At 38.4% G+C, this 23455-nt stretch overlaps 1 protein-coding gene and 1 pseudogene across 1 annotated transcript in view; one reads left to right on the top strand and one right to left on the bottom strand.

Moving 5' to 3' along the window:
• The window catches only part of Ppfia2 (PTPRF interacting protein alpha 2), a 536445-nt gene that overhangs the window by 4154 nt on the left and 508836 nt on the right, over positions 1-23455 (top strand). The window lies entirely within an intron of this gene.
• Positions 1873-23455, bottom strand: part of LOC105742306 — a 66504-nt pseudogene continuing 44921 nt past the window's right edge.

Raw genomic sequence — 23455 nt, 5'->3', positions numbered from 1 at the left:
CCCAAGAGCTAGAATCACAGGTGCACGCCATGACACCCAGTCTCAATTGCCGTCTCAGCACGCCCCAGGTGTGGGGCTGGCTCAGCAGGCCTGGGGATCGAACCCCAGCCCTTATGCCTACTTGCAGGCACTTTTATCTGCTGAGCTATTTGACTGGCCCTTGAAGTAAGCATTTAATGACTTAGTATGTACACTGCAGATATACGCTTTTTGCAAATAATAGAGGACCATTTTATCGCTAAGTGATATCTCATGGTATTTTTATGGAATTTATAAAGCAATGCACCTGGCTTATTTGATGCCACTTGATTTTACACTGAATCAGGAGAAAATGGCCACCAGAAATGGAAGGGCTGAACCAAAAATAAAGCATTATAGAATTGAAAAGTACGATTGTAACATAAAACAGGAAATTATTTTAGTGAATAGTATTGAAAGTGACAAACTCGATGACACAGATGCCTTACATAGTGTCTACACTGCTTTTAACTGCTAGCAATTTGGAACTTCGCTTTACCTGACTCCTCTCCCATTACTCCTTTATGAAGAAAGGCAGCAATAATTGTTAACAATTGTAACCATGCAGGTTATTTTGTATCCATGATGCTCAGCTTTTTATTATGTGCCTGAGTTTATTTGCATTTAAGTAGCTAATTCCACAGTTACTCCCCATCTCCAGGTCTGGTGTCTCCAAGCCACACATTCAGCAGTCCACTTTCTGATATGCAGATCTATCTTTCTACATTCAGTGTTCCCAGACCCCAGAATTTCCCTGACTTCCCCTCTCACCCACATCTGCACTCTTCCTCATACCAATTCTTATCTTTGATTTTTGTCCCCTGTGAGCCATGCTGCGTGGCTTATGTAATTCTCTAATCACTCCACTCTTCAGTGCTATCAATACCCAGACCCGGCTTATTCACGCCACCCCTTCACGTCTTTTTATGTGAATGTGTCACAGTCCCTGCCACTCTAGTGCTTAACAAGCTCTGGGCTGTTCCAGTCCTTTTCCTTCACCTGTAATGTTTTTCACCAGTGTCTTGTCTGTCTAGTTGATCACAGTTTCTATCACTTTATCTCCTCCAGGAATCCTTTCCTCAATCCCTAGTAATGTCCTCTGTTTTACTTACCCTTATCATCCATCATATTATAATTAAATTATTTGTTTCTGTGCCTATTTCCCAGCAAAAACTATGTTTCTTTTTTCTTCTTTGTTTTAAATGATAATGTCAGGTTTAATCTGCTAAATATATTAAGCTGGATTTGTGGAGCAGGTTTTGCCCAGGTGCCGCACAGTAAGCAGAGGTTTCTTGAAATGACTGATGGGTTGGGTTAAAAATGGGTACTAGTCCTGGCCAGATATGTGGGAATGGGGCAGGGAAGGGCAGAGATGAGGGCTCAGTTGGAGGCCACTGGTCAGGGAAGGGGAAACCATTGGACCCAGGGCACAACCCCCTCAGAGTAGCAACTAGGCAGCGTAGACTGGGGCTGGTTGCTGCACGCACCAGCAATTGCCGCGGGTACACCACCCGCTGACGTGCCATCTCACCAACAATTGGAAGCTCTTCTGACCCACCTCCCAGGCACCCTCAACCAGGGTTCTGAATTCTAAAACCAGCAAAAATATTCAAATGGTTACATATGAGATGCTGTCCTGCATCTTTTTGTCTCAAAAGATAGCAGCTGCCCCCTCCTGCAGGCCTCACACCCTTGAACAATTTCTGTGCCAAGATGAAGAGGTGGCCCCAAGCCGTGGGGGTTCCTGGCCATGTGGGGCTGCTGTAGCAGAGCCAGGGCACAAGGTGGACGAGACTCAGCAGCGGTCTTGGCAGCGTGGCCTTGTTCCCTGGCCTCTCTTCTCACAGGCCATGCTTACCTATTCAGGGAAAGTGACTGCATCCGTTTTCCTGACTAAGTCACATCATCTTTTGCTTTCCTCTCCTCTTCCTTCTTCCTTGCAGCCTCTTCCCATTGTTTCCGGATGATTACCAGCCAGGCAAGGTCAGCCTTGGCCTGCTGTGTCTTACCAGCTACACGCATTTTCATGTAGCATTCCTTTGCTTTCTGCTTCTTGATTTCTTCTCATTCTCTCCTGAAAAACTCTTTTGGCCCATCCAGATCCAGCTGCTGCATAACCTTTTTGGTTGTCTGTGCCACCTGGTTGGGGTTCTTGATGTCGATGAACCCTTCCACACCTGTGCGTTTTTGCTGCTAGTCCTTGTCCTCATCCTCGCTCTCCTCAGAGTCTAGAGATCTCTTCTCCTTCTGCATCACCCACAGCCCCACCTGAACCTTCTTCTTGCTCCTCTTCTCCCCTGGCTTTCTGCTTTTCAATCTGGAGCTGGGTGTCAGTCTCCTGAGGCCTCATATGCTGCCTTGCTTGGCCTTGGTGGTGTCCTGTTCTCCCTCCTTTAGGTATTGCAGCTTCAGCAGCTGCGTCTGTAAATTTCTTGAGAATGTAGGCAGATCTTAATCCTTATCCCCAGTCCAAAAAAAAAAAAAATATATATATATATATATTCTGGTGCAGAAAAATCAGTGAACTCAAGATAGGAAGATTTTGTATATCTTGTGACCCTACTACCATTACCACCATGAATCAAGATTTCTGATTTCTACACTACAAAACGTGCTTCATATTAATTCTTACACGGTAGTTTATAATGACTAAAAAGAAGATGCAGGTAAAAGATAATTTATAAAATACTAAATATCAAAATGCTTGCAGAATACTAAAATATTAACTTTTTTCTACATGTATATTTGAATAATCACCAGAGCAGTTGCAGTGTCTTATAACAAATATTGAAAACATAAAGATTCTTAGATCTTTTTCAAAACAAACACTAAATTTTTATATATTTAAGAAGCTATAGGGGACATATAGTGAGACTACATTTGCTACTGTGAAATATAAACGTTTAACTTTTTTCCTATCACTTTGTCTATTTTGAGGATCTATTGTGTGTTAATACGTCCTTACATATGATTCTAAAGGAGTCCAGAGGAAATGTAACATAGCCTGGCTTTCAAAAAATTTAACAATTTGCTTGAAAAAAAAAATACAGCATTGGATCCAGGTAGATATAAGATTGCATGACTCTAGAATTCCCAAAAATATTGCACCTATGAAACTGAAACGTGAAATCTACAGGACATTTCATATAGTTATATCAGAGAGGAATTTTAAAGAAAATGTTGGAAGTATTCTACAGTAGTGTATGTGGAGTTTTCCCAGTGGAGACTTGTAGAAGATCAGAAACTAGAATTTAGACCGCACTCTGCTTTCCAGGTTAGGATTAGGGCTCCTAATTTGAACAAAGATGATGGAAAAAGTAGTGATTGGCCAGCCAGATAGCTCAGCGGACTAAAGCGCCTTCTTAGGCAGCCAAAGGGACATGAGTTAGATCCCTGGCATGATGTGCCAGCCCTGCCCCGGGGTCTGCTGAGACTGCGATTGAGACTGGGCTTGGTGGTGCCTGCCTGTAATCCCAGTGGTCGGAAGGCTAAAAGTAAGAGGATCACTACGAGTCTGGACTATGTAGTGAGAACTTATAGACCCTGTAGACCCTGTACTAAATACGTAAAAAGGTAGTGATAATCCTGTCTTGTCTTTCTAAATATTAAAAAGGAAATAAACAAGAAAAATAATTAATAAATATGTCTGATGAAAAGTTGTAGGGTAAGAGATAAATTTATAGTCTGAGAATATAGCTTAGTGTTAGAGCATTTGCCTAACATGCCTAAAACCCTGGGTTTTGGTCACCCTCACTAACCCCACAATATTATTGTTTTACCAACGGTGGAATGTGGATAAGCTTAGGCATGGGGAGACTTAAGTGTAGGAGTTTGTATGTAAAATTATCTATAAAATTTTGAATGAATTTTTCTGCCATTTTTATTTTGGATGGATTGTAACACCCGTGTATTAATTACCTGTCATTTAACTAATGTCTCCTGACAAATAACACAAAACCTCAGAGGCAAAACACATGTAGCTTTATAGAATTCAAGTGCTTTGTGCTTGGATGGCTGATAGAGGCTGAACTAACAGGTCGCTGGGTAGCAGGAGTTCAGCTTAAATCAGCTGTTATTAGTCATTTCTCTCATTGCTGGACACAGCACCTGACACTCACAATGTAGGAAGCTTGATTTGGCTCATAGAATCCAAGAGATTCAGCCCACAGTCAGTTGGCTTCAAGGTAGAAGAATCACAGCAGAAGAACACGGCTCATGGCCCCTGGGAGCAGAGCAGGGGGCAATGCCAGAGAGGAGGGGCCCAGGTAGCATGCCTAGGTCCGTCTAGGTACATGCTGAAATGTACTCTGTCAATCTCCCAAGAGAATCCCAAAGCCCATAAAGTTGACATTCCACTCTGAGCACCACGTCAGGTAGACACCATCTGGCCTGTTCCAGTAATGCCAAGTATCCTGTCCTGTAGTAAGGTAGAGCTGGTGAGTGTGCTTTCATGGGCACTGTGGAGAATTAATAACACAACAGAAATAAACAATGTTTGTTTGTTTTTTTTTTTTTTCCTTCCAGTACTGGAGTTTAAACCCAGGGCTTTCACACTTAGTTACATACCCAGATCTCTCCCTTTTTCCCTCTTTTTCTTTCTCTTTTTGTTCCCCAACCCTCTTCCTATTTTGGATATTGCTAAATCACCAAATTGCTGAGGTTCAGCTCTAAATTACAGTACTCATCTCTTAGCCTCCTAAGATTAAAGACACACATGAGCATGCCTGACTGAACAAGTATTTTTTAAGGTTCTGATCAAGGATTTTTTGTTGTTGTTGTTGTTTTGTTCCTTGAGGGGGTTGTAGTGTGAAGCATTGCAAAATTACTTTGCACAGAGTATAAATACAGGTTGGTGTGAAGCGCTGGAACTATGAGTACAGTCAATCTATTATAAATGTAAATGCTGGAAATTGAACCGTCTTATACGCCTAAAATTTTAGGGTTTTTTTTTTTTTGTTTGTTTTTGTTTTTGTTTTTGTGACATCCAGGTGCCTTAAGGGCAGGTCTGGTGCAGCTTCTGGCGCTGGGAGTCAAGCTGCAGTATTATGCACCTGATTGAATTCGCCCCAGTGGTGCTTTAAGCAACTGAAATAACCAGCAGAGCCTCTTATAAATGTAAATGAAAGCAATTTGGTCATTATGTTATAGAAGTCGTGTCAGGATAATAATATTTACTGAAGTACAAAGATTTGAAATAAGAATGAGAACCACACAGCTAGAAATAACAATAGAAATGTAAAGAATATTGAAGAGAAAACATACAGAGTTGTAATGTACCAAGTAGTGGTATATGAATTAAATCCAAAATTTTGGGATTTAATTCAGATCTGAGTTTGAATTTACTAAATTAGTCCACTGATTGCTGTAGCCTTGTTCTGGATGTGGATAATGGGAAAGCCCATCCTGGATGTGAGTGGCAGCATTCAAAAGATGGGTAAACTACAAGAGATAAGAAGAAGAGGCAGGCTGCTGCTGCTGCCCTCGCTGCTTGCTGCTTATTGTTTCCTGCCTGCGATGCCATGAACTGTTTCTCCTCTGTGTTGCCCCTCTGCCATGCTATCCTGCCTTGGAACCTGCTGAACACAGACTGAAACATCTACACATTGTCAACTGAAATAAATCTTTCCATCTTTAAATTTGGGTGTTGGGTATTTTGTCTCAGCAATGAGAAAAGTAGCTAAGATACTGGAGACCACCAGAAAGTAACTTGTAGCTGCAGAAACTCTATTTCCTAAGTTTGAAAGGGGGAGGGGGTGAATTCACTTAGGACTGATGCAGGGAGGATTTTGTATGTGCTTCAGAAACGAGTGTAAAATGCCAAGTATATTTCATCATCTGAGGACTGCTGTGTACACCATGATGAAAGGTTAAGGGAAATAGTTATTGGAAGAGAGTAATACATTTACCTTTTTATTGTTTATTTATTTTGGTATTTAGTACAGGGTCTAAAGGGTCTCACTACACAGATTGGACTCGTAGTGATCCTCCTGTTTTCAGCCTCCCAAGCTCTGGGTTCACAGGCACTTGCTACCACACCCAGTCTCATTCACCACCTCAGCCTACCTGGCAGTGGGGCTGGCATTGCATGCTGGGGACCCCAGTCCCTGCATCTGCCTAAGCAGGCACTTTAATCTGCTGAGATATCTGGCCAGTCCTTACATTTACCTTTTAAAATACAAACTCTTTAGGTAAAATTTATAGAGTGAGAGAGTCAGCCCTAAGGTGCTTTTGTTCTTGAAGAAAACTGCTTAAGCAGTAAGTATACCAGCTCGATAACCTTGGTCAAAGTACTTAATTCAAATAATGATAAAACTGCCTCATAGGACCATTATGAAAAATAAATGAGTTGGAACATTTAAAATGATCAATGCCTCACAGATACTACATGCTCAATAAATGTTAAACATAACTATTGTCACCATTACTATTATTATAGATATTATTATAATTATCTTCATCCAACCTTAAATGTCCGCTTTACTGGGTAATAATAAGCACTTGTACAAATTGAAGGCATGATAAATCTCTATTCTCCTCAATCTTTATCAAATTTTGGAATTCCTTTGGCTTACCTTATTTAAAAAAACACTCTTCTAAATGGTTTTCCCATATTCTCCACCTCTACGCTAGCTAGGTTTTATCTTTCACTGCTCCAGGTTGCATCTCCTCCTGCTATGCTGAGATTAGAACATCTGGAATGGACAGCTACCTTTTCAGTTAAACCAAAAGGCAGCCAGCATACTGTTTTTCCTTGCCTCGATTTGTCAAGAGCAGAAGTGCTGTGTGTCTTATCTTCTCTTGTTACCAACCTAATTGCTTAATAAGTTTTTCATCATTTTAGTTTTTCCCCCAGGCCAAGAGCAATGCCTTTATTTTGCATTGACTTTTCTTGTTTAATCCTCATGGTAATGCTTTTTTTTTTTATCATTGATTTTCTTCCATAAAGCTCACTTGTGTATACCATCAAGGGGTGTATATTTTGAAAATCTTGTTGCCTTCTTTCATTTTTTTTTTTTTTTTTAGTGTATTTGGTTGTTGCAGGTCTCACTGCTCAGCTCAGACTTGTGGTGATCCTCTTGCTTTCAGCCTCCCCAATGATAGGATTACAGGCATGCGCCACTATGCCTGGACTCTATGGCCTGCTCAGCCCACCTTGGGGTTGGGGCTAGTGAAGCATGTGGTGCTGAGGATTGAACTGTGGTCCCTGTGCACTTGCCTAAGCTTGCCTAAACACATGCTTCAGTCCACTGAGCTATCTTGCCATCCTCCTTTCGTTCTTGATGCCCCTGTATGTTAGTCAGCTCTATGTAGTTCTGCCAAAATACCCAGGAATAACAATTTACAGAGGAAAAGGTTCATTTTGGCTGATAGTTTCCCAGGCTCCAGTCCATAGACCCTTGGCCGCCCTGCTTCTGAGCCCTCACCCAGGCAGCCATTGCGGTAGGACAATGTGAAAGAAGACAACTGCTCATCTCCTGGAACCCAGGAAGCAGAGAGAAAGAGTCAGGTGACATGAAGCCAGGGACAAGGTGGAACCTGCAAAGTCCTGCCTTAAATGGACTCCTCTCTTCAACTGTACTCAACTTCCGAGTAACCCATTTAGCTATGACCTCTTAAATGGATTTGATTAATTGATGAAGCTAGAAGCCTGAGTCTTTGGGGACACTTCATTTTTAAAATGTGTACCCTTAAATGCTTTGGGTCACCCAGTGCTCTCGATCATGTCATCTCAGCATCCCGTGCCCTTAAATTTTCACAAGCTTTCCTTTAATAGGTTCATTTTCCTATATACCCCTGCACACTTATCTGTACTCATTTCTCTTCATTTACTTCTATTTTTCAAGCTTCACTTTTGTTCTGTTGTGGAAAAATTGGTCTCACTATGCAGTCTGGGAAGGCCTGTGCTCACTTTTGTAGCCCTCAGGCTGGTCTCAAACTCTGAGAGATCCTACTGGTTTGACTTCCTGAAGGCTGGGATTACAGGTGTCCTGGTTGAACCTCACGAGTGCCGGGACTACAGGTGTGTGCAACCATGCCTGGTTCCAGGGCCACATGGTGGGCCCCTGCATCTGAGACAGCTGGCCCAGGCTTTGGGGCCGAGACTGCATGGCACGTGGGGCCTGGGGATCAAACTTGGGTCTTTGTGCTTGCCAGGTAGGGCCTCGTGCTCTGAGCTATCTGTCCAGCCCCCCTTTCTTTTCTTTTTAGTTGTTTTGACACTGGGATTACCCCGTTCTACAAAAATAATCTGGACAATTTAACATTCAGAACACTACGTTGTCTTGCCTCTTAAATTTTGATTTTTTTCTGAATTTTTTTATTGTGCGCAATTTCTGCTCATCAAGCTAATTCTCAAATCAAATGTTTTATAAAGACAAAATTAACTGTTAGAGCATGCATTTCTGAACACTTCCACTATGACACACACTGTTATTGAAGCATCCAGATACTGAAATGTGAGAATTCCTCTCTCAGAGTTTGAGGAAAAGCTAAAAGAGTGAAATTTAAGACTTCATTTTCAGGGAGGCTAAAGAATAATTCAAGTAATAAGCCCAGTATTATGTCAAACATTATTTTAAAACTCTATAAATGAATAGACACTTCTTCAAAAAAGAAGTACAAATGGCCAATAAGTACATGAAAATATTTTCAACATCTTTGGCCATTAGAGAAATGCACATATAAGCAATGAAAGAATTGCTATCCTTTTTCTAAAAAAATATTTCTTGTACCAGGAATTGAACTCAGGACCTATATCCCTGGCAAGAATGTCTTTTTTTCCTCTAAGAAATCAAACAATAACAAATGCTGGCAAGGCTGTGAGGAAATAAATGAACCTTTCTACATTGTTGATGGAAATGTGAACTAGTCCAGGTATTATAGAAATCAGTATTGTGATTCTTCAGTAACTAACCCTAGAAATTCCATTTGGCTCAGATATTCCCAGGTGTGTTCCTGAAAGAGTCTGTGATACCATATTATAGTGGTTCATGCCCACCTGGTTTGTAGCAGCTCAACTCCTAATAGTTAAATCTTAAAAACAGCTTCCAAGTCCATCAGTTGATGAACGGATGGACAGAGTGTGTTACTCTTAAACACTGTGGGGTACTGTGCTCTCAAGAAGTATAAACATGAGTAATTTATAGGAAAATGGATACAACTTGGGACCACAAAGTTAAGTGAAAGAAATCAGAGACACAAGGTAAAATATCTCGTGTTTTCTTTTATATATAATACCCAAATATAAATAAAGAACAACATTAATTATAATAAGAACTAAGGAGATAGATCTTTTACAAAATGGAAGGGAGTCAAAAGATGCAGGAGTGGAAAGGGGAGAGAATTGAGATGTGCTATTTACTAACACCCTTGAAGAGTCTGTAAACTGTAGTACAAACATGTACTAATAAAAAAGAATAACATAAAACAAAATATCTGTAACAACTGGGTGAAAAAGCTAGAACAGGGGCAGCATTGAGAGTTGTTGATTTGTTACTTTTTTGTGTTTTAGGTATGGGATGATACTCATTGTTCTGCACCAGGAAAGTCATTCAGAAAATTAGGAATGTTTCCTCCCAAGGCTAAGGATATAGTCCAAAGTGGAAGCACTGCAGTTGTGGCTGAAGTTGCTCTTTTCTCTGTAGCAGATTAGAGTGTCATGGTAGGCAAGCTTCAAGTCCGCAAATGCTGACAGATACTGGTTGAGGATTTTGAAGTCCAAATGGAGCTTCTTTAGGATTATCATAAACCCATAGGATGAGTAGGCTATCTGATGTCCAGTTGCCCAGGTAATGAGTGATGAGTGATAAACTGGAGGACTCGACAGTGTTTCAGGTAAATTGGAAAAAACCTCCAGAACAGTTCTTTGAGAAACTCTTAATACACAACCAGGAGTAAAAGGTCATCGATCAAACATTTGTTTTGTCTCCCAGAGTCAGAATCCCCACATCACAGAGGCCAAGTGGTTCAGCCATATGCCAGTGTCTCCTCCCCCAACCCCCCAAGTTCCAGAGTCAGTCCCAACTCTACAGGGCTCAGAAACCATTGCTCTGAGTAGAGGAGGTCAGAGTAGGTGCAGTGTTTTTTTCCCTCAATCCTCTAATGTAGACTTGAGCTTGAAACAAGCCTGAACTGAGTGCTAAACAGGGAAAATCATTACTTGAGAAAGGAGCCCAGGGCTTTGTTTACTTCATGATCATATGTCAAACTTCGATGTCACAAAGTCTAGATTAGACTTTTTAATTTTGAAAAAAATGGCTAATAATTTACTACCTCAGCAGGAAAGCTTAGGAAAGAAAGTTTTGTCTCAACTTTCTTCTGAGAGTCATTTCTTCACTTGCAGGAATCAAATGAATATCTGTTGGTTACTAATTCTAGCTCCTTCGTTGCACCACTTAGAACTGTCATCTCAATCAACACGGTCTTCTCAGTGGACACAGCTCCCTCCTGTCCCTTTTTACTACCTGTTCTGTGTACCACAACCATCTAGCACAAATGTGCCTCATTTGCTTGTATCACTTGTGATCTTTCTACTGACTTCTGTGTTCTGTGCAGTCAGAGGATTCTCTTGTGCTTGAAGCACAGCTGTTTTTTTTTTGGTCAACAGCAGTATCTACATTTAGATCATGTTCAAAACCTTTTGAGTAAGAACAAAAAAATTTTTTTTTCTTATGGCAAACATCCTCTTTAATACCTAATCTATGTTCAGTGGGCCAGTCATGTAATCATGACAAGTAGATGACATATATTAGAGATCTTCATAAAATGAGAAAACAAATGTAATTCATGGAGTCTGATGGCTTAGGTGTCTTCCACACTGAAGTTATTACACACAAGAAACTACCAAAGACATTACAACTCAAACTCCCTCGAAAGTCAGTTTATGTATTATGGACTCCTGGACTACTTTGGAATATTTTTCTGAATTTGCACGCCTGTAATATTTAAATGATGAAACTAAACAAAAAAGGGGATACAGATGAATGACCATTTTGTATCTGTGTATTCAAAATGGTTAGGATAGACATATAGCTACATTCTCTTAATTCAAGGAATAGAGGGATTTGTTCTAATAGTGTTCATAAACAGGATATCATGTCTGCATCTTGTACAGCAAATAATCACTAGGAAGAGAGTATGCAGTGTGTTGATTATTGGAACTGTCCTACCAATTTGATTTGAAACTGTCTCATTGTTATTTGTTTCTCAATAAAATTATGGGAAAAATTAAAAAAAAGAAAGTCAGTTTATGGATCAAACATAATGACATTTTCAATATTTTACTTTTAGAGCACCAAGCATCAACATGTAAATAAATTGCTTTGAATCCTAAATTTATTTCTCTGGCTAAGCTGGTTTTTATGAAAGAAATGGCACAAACAGTGACATTATATTACTAACACTATTTTATATCCATACTTGCCATTTTATAGGACAAAAAAAAACAATATATAGACTGATTAGGTTTTCTCTGAAACATTTTACCTTTTAAGTACTAACTCTTTTTTATTCTAGTTCTTCTTATTGTTGTCCTCATCCACCTCTGCCTCCTCCCCCCACCATCATCATTGCCCACTGGTAACCCAAGTAATACATGACGTTAACTAGCAGAAAATTTTCAGGCATGAATTTTATTAGAGCTTATATATTTAAATAATTTCCAGCTTATATATTTACATAATTTTACTGGATTATTTTTTTATTGTAGCTTGTTCTTATGTTCATTTCTTTTTTTTCCCATTTATTTATTTATTTTAGTTTGGTTTTGCTTTTGCTTTTTTTCCCATAATTTTATTGAGAAACAAAAAGCAATGAGACAGTTTCAAACAAATTGGTAGGACAGTTTCAATAGTTAACATATTGCATACATTCTTCCTAGTGGTTAACTACTGCACAAGATGTGGACATGATAGCCTATTTACAAACACTATTAGAACAAATCCCTCTATTCATTAAGAGAATGTAACCATATATGTATCCTAACCATTTTGAATATACATACAAAATGGACATTCATCTGTATCCCCTTTTCTCCTTTAGTTCCGTTATTTGACTATTATACGTGTGTTAACTCAGCAAAATATTCTAAAAGAGTCCAGTAGTCCATAATAGTATTGGGTCTTCCGCTTGACTGGCAATGTCAGAAATTGTTGACCTGAGTCCCCTACAGCTCAACATAACGGCATGGCTTTACTTCTTATATTTTGTTTTTATACTTTTCTGCTGGATGGTTAAGACCAAGGTAAAGCAGGACCTATACAACAAGTGTTGTAGCTTTTGGATCTGATAAGGTCAATGAAATCTGCTCAGCATTTATCCTGAGATCCTTTACCTCAGATTGTAGAACCTTTGTCAGTGTCAGCCATGTGGATGAGTCACTCTTGGGTAGATGGTTGTTCAAGAAGAAGGGGGTGGTGAATGAAAGCAAGAGACAGGAAAAGGAATACTGTGGGACTGCCCTGCTTCAAGGTTGTGTATGGTGAGATTTTTGGACTTATGTTCATTTCTAAGGTAACATTCTGAAATTAAGATATTTAGTATTGTGGCTCAGTATTTTTCATCTACTCATGTGAGGATTTATTTTTTGTATTTTTAGAGAAGGATCTACAGGGTGTTCAGGGCCTCACGACTAGATCAGACTCCTTAATGATCTGCCTGTTTACAATCTCTCAAGAGCTGGGATTACAGGTATGCACCACCAAGCTCAGTCTCAATTGCCACCCCAGTGTTCCCCAGGGGCAAATCCCTTGCCCTTGTGTCTGCTTGCAGGTGCTTTTATCCGCTGACCTATTTGGCAGGCCGTTCTTGTGAGAATTTATAAGATACATTTGTATTTTGGTGATTTGTCATTTATTGACCAAGGACAGACCAAATTTTAAATAAAAAATTAGAATGTGTTGCATGATAAAGATGTTACCTAATGATCTAATTCTAAAATGAATGAGATTAAAAATTCAGTTCCAAAGAGCAAGAACACTTCAGTTTTGTTAATTTTGCACATGGAAACAGTATTTAGCAGTCTTTTGAAAGTGTCCTTTAAAAGAATTTCTTAGTCATTTGTCTGATCTGTTTTGCCATCAGATTATGGTCCTAAGAAGTATGTTTAACTTGGACAAATAATCAGCAACAAACAATAGTTTGAATTAAAAGAAGCAATCAATTAATGTCTTTTTATAGAAAAATATGACTTCTGTAATTATAAATTTTAGTAACCTTGTTACAAAAATTAGGACAAAAATCAGAATCCTCTCAGCCAGCCCTGGGGGCAGGACTGGCACAGCACACCGGGGATTGAACCCTAGTCCCTGCATCTGCCTACGCAGGCGCTTTAGTCTGCTGACTATCTGGCTGGCCCTGTGGCAGATTTCTTCTTATGTTATTTATATTACACGCTACTTCTGACCTCTAGTTACAACGTGTCTGTGTTGTTACATATCTTCCACAAATAAAAATGGTTTCTGGATTTTATTTTTATGCAATCTGATTGTATTTCATTTTATTTTTTTATTTAGTACAGGGTCTACAGGGTCTATGTAGTGATCCGCCTGTTCACAGCCTCCCAAGAGCTGGGATTACAGGCTCAGGCCACCACACCCAGTCTCAGTCACTGTCTCAGCATGCCCTGGGGACGGGGCTGGCATGGCACACCAGGGATCGAATCCCAGCCACTGCATCTGCGTAAGCAGGCGCTTTAATCTGCGGAGCTATTTGGCTGGCCCTTGCCAGCTGAATATCTTTTAATTCCGTAGAAACTATATGATTAGAGCGATTACTTGGATATTTGTGTTTCACCGTTTTTTTTGTCCTGTTTCTTTCACCATTTGTCATGTTTCTTTTGGATTTTTTGAATATACTTTATATTCCTTTTATTTTCTTTCTATTATTCTGGAAGCTTCACACATTTGCTGCTCTTCATAGCCAATCTCAAAGTCGGATAGTATATCCTCAGTGAAGTGTGATTCCTACTGAGCACCTTTCCTACCTTAAATCTTTGTATAAAGTACATTAATATTGTAGCTTTATAAAGGCAAAATTCCTTCACACATTTATACTTTACAGTACCAGTCATTCTTGCTGGGAGTCAAATTCTCAAGCTGGGATCATTTTTCTTCTAGCAGAAGGACAACCTTTAATATTTTCTTTAGTATAAGTCTGAAGAAGATACAAACTGTTCAACATAAGATTTTCAGAAAATGTCTTCATTTTGTTTTTATTCCTGAAGAATGTTTTCCTAGGTATAGAGTTTTACATTAGGAGAACTTTTTAAAATGGAATTCAACATACCATTTAATTCAGACTTTTATTGTTGCTATTGTAAAGGCCACTGTGAATTTCATTGCTGCTTCTTTGAGGGCAAAATGTCATTACTTGTTTTACTTTTAGGCTGCTTTAAGGATTTTTAAAAAGTGCTAGCACAATTCACTTCAGATGTTTATTTATTATTTGTGTGGTGTTCATAGAGACTAATATCATCGTGACTTAATTGGGAAGTTTCTACTCAGCTTTTTAAATATTACTTTTGTCACCTTTGGGCTGATCTCATCCTAGAATTCCACTTTACTTATATTAGATAATCTCTATTTTCTTCTTATCCTTTTTTTGTATTTTTTGTTCATTTTTCTTTCAATGATTCCTTTGGAACTTTATTTTCATGCCTATCTTGTGGTTCATCAAATTCATCTGCTATATCTAATTTGTTGTGCAATAAATTTATTTGGTATTTGTTTTTATTGTTGTTCTTTTCAATTTCAATTTTTAAAAGATTTCATTAAACATTTTCATCATGGGTAATTTAAGTCTTTCAAATAACTTTAATATCTGGTATCTGCAATCTGCTGTTTCATCTTTTGATGTTCATTTTTATTACCTTGTCAGCCCTCCTACATGCCTTTTTAAAAAACTTTAGGAGACAGTTGTTTTATGGACAAAATTGTTAGTAGAAGTCATTTTCATCCTAGATAGTAAGTTTTCACTCCAGAAGGAGCTTTTGTTTTGTTCAGCTGTCTGAGAAAGTCGTTTTTGTCAATCAGCTCTTTCTAGATAATCCCTAGGAAAAGCTGTATCATAGGGATTATTAGTTCTAGTGTGTGGTCTCTGTGATTCTCATCTCTACCTCAGGGCCACTGTACTTTGTCCAGACTTAATCCCCATTTCTCCTTCTTTATCTCTAGAAGCTGCCAGTGTGCTGAGCCCTATAACCTGAGCAGACCAGCAGCCCCAGATCCCTATGAGTCCTTCCTTTCCACAAGATCCCACATGTTCCACTCTCAAATATTTGCTATTTTGTTCAAAAGATTAATTAATAAGAAAATCATCTAACTTTTGTAGTTGTTCTTATCAACACAGCTGGTCCACAATGCATCATTACTGGAAAGAAAAATCCATGAGCTTTAATAAGTACAATAAATGTAATTAATCAAAAAGACAACTTAAAACAATTTTCTGAAAATAATCAGACCAGTTTCTGTGGGAAAAAATAAGCAATTGTGTTTCTGAATTCATTTTCTTGTGTACTTCTAGTTTTGCTATATTTTCTGGATGTTGGTAACTGTCCTCATTGTGGTGAAAAGCAGTCACTTTTCCGCTACAATCTACACATACAAATATCACCACTTGCTCTAAAATTGTAACAATCAGAGTTGCTTAATGTTAGACAGAGAGGTTACTGGAAAAGAAGAAAAAGCGCAACAGTAAGCTCTTAGGTTATGGCCAAATGATTTTCAGCAAATAGATCAAGACAGTTCAAATCAAAGAAGCTATGGATCTAAATCTAAAAAAGAAACTCAACGTCTTTGAAGAAAATACAGAAGAATATCTTAGAGACCTTGGATTCCATGGTGCTTTCTTCAGCTTGGCACTGCCAGCACAATCCACAAGAATGATAGGTACACTTCATCAAATTAAATTTTTTGTATTTTAAAAGACATCATTAAGGGCTGGCAAGATAGCTCAGTGGATTTAGGCAAGGACAGAGACCAGGGTTCGATGCCTGGCATGACATGCTGTGCCAGCCCCACCCCTGGGCACACTGAGTGAGCCACTGAGTTGGGGTGTGGTGGTGCACCCCTGAAATCCCAGTACTGATTAAGGCTGAAAACAGAAGGATCACTATGAGTCCAAGCTACATAGTGAGACCCTGTTCCAAATATATAAAAAGATATTATGAAATAAATAAAAGTAATAACAACTAAGAGAAAATTGTTCATAGAAGTCTTTTTTATAAGTATCCAATAAGGATCAAAAGTATCCCTCAACTGGTAAAAGAATGAATACTCATATTCTTTATTCTTTAGTTCATTAAAATGCTATTGACAAGTAACTAACTGCTGTAGGAGAACTGAAAAGCATCAGGTTAAGTGAAGAAAAGGGGTCACACAACAGCTCATAGTCTGGCTCCCTGTTCCTGAAATGTCTAGAAAGACAAAGCCCTGAGGGGCTCGAGGTGAGCACATGAAGAGAGTGAAAACGGAGAGGAAGGGAGCTTTGGGTGTTGATGGGAAAGTTGGACTGTGCTGATGGAGGCTTACACGACTATAAATATGTTAAACTTGATATTGTACAATTGCAGCAGATGAATTTGTCATGAAAATTATTGCTCAATTAAGCTACTAAAATAGAAGTTTTCTGTGGCTACTGGTCATGTAGAGCAGTTTTCATAAACTTGACTGAAAATGAGAATCACTCACAGTGTCTTTTGACAAAGACATTGTCCTCTATGCAAATTTTGATTTTCTACTTTTAGCAATTACTTAATGTAGTTAATGTATTAGATTTGTAAGCATTTATCTGGGAAATAAATTATTGAATCTGATGATGCTTTAAACTCTGACATCTGTCTCTCTCCACTCTCCTGGACTTTTAGTCTGTTCTTCATAATAAAATACAAATCTATACCACTTAATGCTGTCTTGGTCAATGTTGATTTCTGTATTGGTTTCTCTAAATGCAATACAGTTTCTCCTGATATAGAAATGTTATTTTATATATTCACATATACCCATGTCTATAAAAATTACTAACGCAGTGCTTAGCCTGGTTTTATTTTCATTCAATAAATGTTGACTGTTTGAAGAGAATCACCAATGGTAAGGAGAAAATCAAACTGTGGGTTGTGCACGTAGAGGCAAAGCTCTGAGCATTTCCACCACATTGGTTTTTTTTTTTTTTTTTAATTAGGGAACAGTCTGCACCCTGAAATGTAAACAGTGGTACTTTAAAAATACACTTTTATCTGGAACTTACAATGATCATCTTCTGTTTGGAAAATGCGACCTTCTTGCCCTCAGTAATCTCATATCATTTCAGGAGCTGTACATGAGAAACCCAAGATATAAACTAAGAGCAAAATAAAAAGCAGATAATGGGGTGGGGAGACAGATGTTTCTCAAATAGGAAGAGAACCAAGAGATGAAGGGAATGGAATGAAAGAGGAGGAAGAAAGGCATTAAGGTGAGCTATGTACACACACCAGCTTCACACAAGGAAGGGATAAGCCTGTGCCCAATTTGAGGGAACAAGAAGATGGCAATTCAGCTTATCCTGGTGGCATTTACTGAGCTGATAGTAGTGAAAAATACAAATGGAAAATGTCGCCTTGAAGAATGCTTACATTATTGGAAGTGACTTCTGATTAAGCCAGTAATTATACTGATGTATGATAGAAGTACTGCAGCGACAGACTCATGACAGACAGTGAATAGAAGCAAAACACTGGTATAAATAATGTAAAGAAACATGTATTGGTCAGTATTTTATCTTTATGAGTTATGAGGTTAATCACTTTAATTCCAGTTTATATATAATAAGATAAAACCCTCAGAAAAAAATGTGTTTCCAGTTTTCATTTTGCTAGTGAATATCAGAGGCAAGACATAAATTAAGGTTTAATTATTTGATTTGATTTTTGAATTTGTTTCACTTTGTGGTACTGTAGGTGGAAGCCAGGGCCCAAAGTAGATGAGGAAAGTATTCTGCCACAGAGCTGTAACTCTTGCACTGATTTTATTTTTGTGACAAAATCTCCTAATAAGCCACCAACCCCGTTGGTTGTACAAATTTGAAGTACATGGTACAGTATTAAGTACACAGCATTGTACAGATGATCTCTACAGCTTACTCCTTGTGCAGACCCGAACATTTAAATCCATTGTTCTGGGGGCCGGGCAGATGGCTCAGTAGAATAAGCACTTGCCTGGCAAGGGCAAGGGTCTGAGTTCAATCCCCAATTCCGCCGAAAAAAAAAAAAAAATAATTCCACTGTTATGTTTAAGTGAACTTCTTTTTAAAATCCATTTTAATGAGAACAAAGATAAAATAGCAAGCAAACAGTTTCAAAACAAGTTCACAGGACAGTTACAATACCTAATACATTGCATACTGTTGTCTTCGTAGTAGAAATGAATTTCTTTTAAAGCACTTAGATAACTTAAAATAGTCAAGAGTAAGTATGAAATATTTGAAACTACTTGTTTGACATTTCTTCAAGAATTATTTCGTCTGAATCTTATTAAGGGCATATATATGTATATAGATACTTAAGAATGATCATTCACCCTTCACAACTTAAATCATACGTGCTTCACCATTCAAGCTTAAATGTGGCCTACCAGGATAATTCTGTTATACACAGATCACAAGATCAGGTGCCACTAAGTGATGTTTTATGTCACAGTGTACACTAAGTTATTCTTGACATGGCTTATGACATATATTTCACTGATTTTCTGCTTAGTGTCAGGTACTGATTTTGTTCGGTTTTGCCTCTGTTCTTAGAAGTTATTTATTTGCACTATATGTGTGCTTTGCAGAAAATCTTCAAATTGGGGCCGGGGAGATGGCTCAGTGGAATAAACGCTTCCCTGGCAAGCACAATGGCCTGAGTTCAATCCCCAGTTCCAAAAAAAGAAAATCTTCAAATTATCTACATCTCCAATTTCTTAAATTTTATTTAAGTAGAAGGTTTTGTCATTTCTTACCACAGAAGCATGATGATTTTTGTCAGAATTCAGATTATATGACATTTCATTTTGTATTTCAAATCTCTCTGTCTCTCTCTCTGTCTCTCTCTGTCTCTCTGTCTCTGTCTGTCTGTCTCTCTCTCTGTCTCTCTCTCTGTCTCTCTCTCTCTGTCTCTCTCTCTCTCTTTCTCTCTCTGTCTAGATCACTGAGAATCAAACTCAAGACCTTGTACTTGTACTTGCCAGGCAGCATTTTTGCTGTTGAGCTATATCCCTGGCCCTGCCTATGTCCCCACCCCTATTTCAAATATCTTGAACAATTATTTGTCATTATTGTTTTATTTTCTCTGTTTAGTTTCTTGATTTTTTTTGGGGGGGGTTGGCTATTTAAACGCTTTTGTACTATGTGTAAGAAATATGCATCATTTTCCACCAGATTAATGAATGCTGTTTTATTATTTTTAAAGAATTCATACTTTTTTATTTAGTAAAATCAGCATAAGTGTGCTATTTTTCCAACCAGCAAAGAATGGTCAGACACCTAGCTCCACATGCTTTCATGCCCAAACAACTTTTTCACTGGTGTTAAATTAAGTTGTTATTTATTATCAAAACATTTATATACTATATTTACCTTAATATATGCTGTCTATAATGCCATTCAGATTTGAAGTTTTGTTTTTAGTAAGTATTTAAATAGTGTGTAGTTTAATGAATTTGAAGGTGGTATTATTCTTGTAGACCATTATTTGCATATCATTATCTGTATACCATTATTTTTCCATTTTATATTTTCTATTTCATCCCTTGATCAGACTAAGCATATCCCTACATATGTATGTGCTTTTACAAAAGATGCTTGAGTGGTGGTATGTGTCCGGGCCCCTACTTTTAATTTTTACTTACTTCATACATAGCAGTTCCACTTTGTATTCTTTTGTAGACTTCATATCAGGCTGTGGTATATTTTTTTAACAATTGACTGCAATGTTTCATCATATTTTCGTTGCTATGATGTTTCAGAATCGCTCCTCATCTGTGCCTCTACCACTAACTTTTCAGAACAATAAATATAATAAAAAAAAAACAGAAGCTAGAACTAAGTAAAACACCCAGGCATGGTTCTGCACACACAACAAATGTGGTCTCAACCACTTCCATTTAATAACAAAGGTACTGTCATCCAGCTCCTTAGCAGTTGAGGAAATTAGTATAAGGAGTATTAACTTATCTTCCCGGTTCACAGAAATAGCATATGGCAGAGCTCCCGTTCCAGCCTGCAATCCAATTCCTGCACTCTCACCCTGGCCGCCGCTATAAATTGTTATACGCACATACTCCTCTATGACTTTTAAATGACTTCAAGCCTAAATATTTTCAAACACGGAAAGTTTGTGGCTGCTGCTAATGTGGTTGTTATTATTTTATTTATTTTCAGTGTTAGGAATTCAACCCCGAGTTTTCACACTGAACTGTATCCCCACTTTTTTTTCTAGGGTGAAATGTGGACAGAATCTAAGTTGCTACATTGGCCCAGTAGTGATCAAGCTTCAGATCGTCCTGTCTCAGCCTCCCAAAGCTCCCCAAGGCACACATGCTTCACTGGGCCCAGCTAAATTCACAGAAATGTGTTTTAAAGAAAAACTAAGGGTCTTTTTTATGATAAGGTATCACTGATGTAAAGTTCCAATGCAAAATTTAAGATACTTATATCCAGACTCTAGTTCTTGAGGAAAAAAAAAAAAAGGGGGACACTTGTGATATTTGAGGTTTGGATTTCAAGTTATGTCAACTGAGTGAACCACTCCATACCTCAGGTCTTCATTTCTGCAGAATAAATAATGTCTACTTCTGGATCGAAGACAAATTATAAATAAGACAGAAACTTCAGGTGTAAGTACTCCACACTGTGGAGTGGAGAGCTAGAAAGGCAGTGGAAAGTTACAGCTCCCGAGTCCATCCTTCCAAGAGAGACCATAGGTAGCTTTCAATTCATTGCTGGATTCACACAAGAAGAAAGTGCAAGGCAGGAAAAGATAGTATTTTCAGCAGCCGGTAGAGTAGTGCTCCAAGCTGAACTTTGAAAGCAAATGCTGAATTTCAGCTGAGACTTCAGAAGTTAGTGCTGGCTGGACCTTGTGGTCACTGCAGTTGCAAGCAGAGCAGTAGGACTCAGTCAGCAGTGACAGAGACGGAACGGTTTAAGCAAACATTGTTGGTTTTGCGCTTTGTCAAAATTACCAATTTCAGGGGCTGGCAAGATAGTTCAGTGGATTAAGCTCCTGCTTAGGCAAGCACAGAAATCAGGGTTCGATCCCCAGCACTACATGTTGTGTCAGCCTCACCCCAGGGCTCTCTGAGCCAGCCACCAAGTAGCAAGACCTTGTACAAAATACATAAAAAAGTACTAATTTCACTTGTGAAGACTCAGGAATCTTTTATATGTCATGAAGTATAGCACGTTTTTATGGTTTTTTAAATGGTTTTCTTGAAATTTACTTCTCTGGTGGTTAGATTGTGACATTTATAGGAAATACTGTTTATAAGTCTCTTAATATATCACCTAGTATACATCAGACATACAGATTAGTTGCATTTCAATTTAAGGATATAGAGTAAATTCTGGTCCAGAGCTTTGTCCCACAAAACCTGGAATAGTAGCCTTATTAGGATTTGGACTGTCCTTAACATTCATATAATTTTCCAGGATTAATAAATTATGAATAATGGGTGTGTTAAAATAGTACCATAATAAATAAAACAAACTTACAAGCACAGAAGATAAGCAACATGTTGTTTTAGTTTCCTTCTGCTGCTATAACAAGCAATAACAAATACACACACATTTAATTATTCCACAGTTCTGTGGGCTGGAAGTTGGAGGCATAGATTGGGCCAACTAGAACCTCTCCTCAGGGTCCCACTGAGAAAAATCAAGGCGCAGCACAGTTATATCCATCTCTGCTGAGAGCTGAGGGATGACTGTGCTCTCAAACTCCTATGGGTTGCTGCTAGAACTCAGCCCTGGAAGAATAGTGAGAAGTCACTGTCCCTTCTTTACTGTGGGTGGGAGAACTTTCTCAGCTTTTTAATTTTTTGTTTATTTTTTAAATTTTTAAAAAGATAATAATGAGGAGCTGGAGGGAGAGATAGCTCAGTAGAAGAAGCACTTGCCTGGCAAGCACAAGGACCTGAGTTCAATCCCCGTTTCCGCAAAAAAAGATAATAATGTCTGGGGAGATAACTCAGTGGTCTAAGTGCCTGCATGGCAAATCCAAAGACCCGGATTCGATTCCCAGCATCACAGGCCATGCTGGTCCTGGAAACCCAGGAATGCCTTGCTGGACACCAAAAGTGGCACGTGCCTGTAATCCCAGCACTGGAAAGGCTGAGACAGGAGGATCACTATGAGTCCAAGTTGCATAGTGAGACCCTGCAACAAATAAATAAATAAAAGATGAACAAGACAATAAAATATAGTAAAAAAAATTAGAAATCATACAAAATTACACTAAACAAAATGATAGGAATTCAACCATGGTTGTTACACTACATAATGTTGTCTTCAAGTTCATTATACAGGTGACCAGATATAAGCATGAAAATTTGGTTTAAAAAAAGTTATAAGGAATTAAAAAGGAGAAGAAAATAACAATTAAGCATTAACTTCTCCTCTTTTCACTAGACCAGCAGAAAGCAGCAGTACAATTATTTAAGCTAACCTGTATGTATACATAAATATATCTTTTTCCCTCCTGTCTTTTTTTTCTTTTGTCCTTTTCCTCATCCTGGTTGTTCCTTTCACTTATGAATATGGTCTCTCATTGCATCCATTCACCTATGAAAGCTGTGAGTTAATTATTATTATTTTTTTTAAGAACCAGGGATTGAACTCAGGCCTTTTCATTTGCCACGCAAGTGCTTATTCTACTGAGCTATCTCCCTGACTATGAGTTAATCATTTTTAATAACTAGTAATACTCCACTGTGAAAATACCATAACTAGAGCCAGATAGATAGCTCAATGGACTAAAGTGCCTGCTTAGGCAGAGTGCAGTGGCTGGGGTTTGCTCCCTGGTGTGCTGTGCCAGCCCCACCCCCAGGGCATGCTGGGACAGTGACTGACACTGGGTGTGGTGGCGCACACCTGTAATCCAAGCACTTGGGAGGCTGAAAACAGGCGAATCACTATGAGTCCGATTTGTGTAGTGAGACGTGTAGACCATGTAGACCCTGTCCTAAATACATATAAAAGAGAAAATTAAAAAAAAAAGAAAATACCACAGCTTTTTTTTTTTTATCCATTCCTCAATTAATGGGCTTTGAGTTGTTTCCAAGATTTAAATATGACAAATTGCACTGCTATAAACATGGGTGCACATATATCACTGTGGTACAATGTTTTTAATTCTTCTGGAAAAACATGTAGGAGGGGAATAGCTGGGTTGGATGGAACCTCCAATCCTAGCTTTCTGAGGAAT

The sequence above is a fragment of the Octodon degus genome, unplaced genomic scaffold (genome assembly GCF_000260255.1).
Source record: "Octodon degus isolate 3935 unplaced genomic scaffold, OctDeg1.0 scaffold00004, whole genome shotgun sequence".
NCBI lineage: Eukaryota > Metazoa > Chordata > Mammalia > Rodentia > Octodontidae > Octodon > Octodon degus.
Note: the sequence above shows the minus strand (reverse complement) of the source record. Positions and strands in the feature narration are given on the sequence as shown.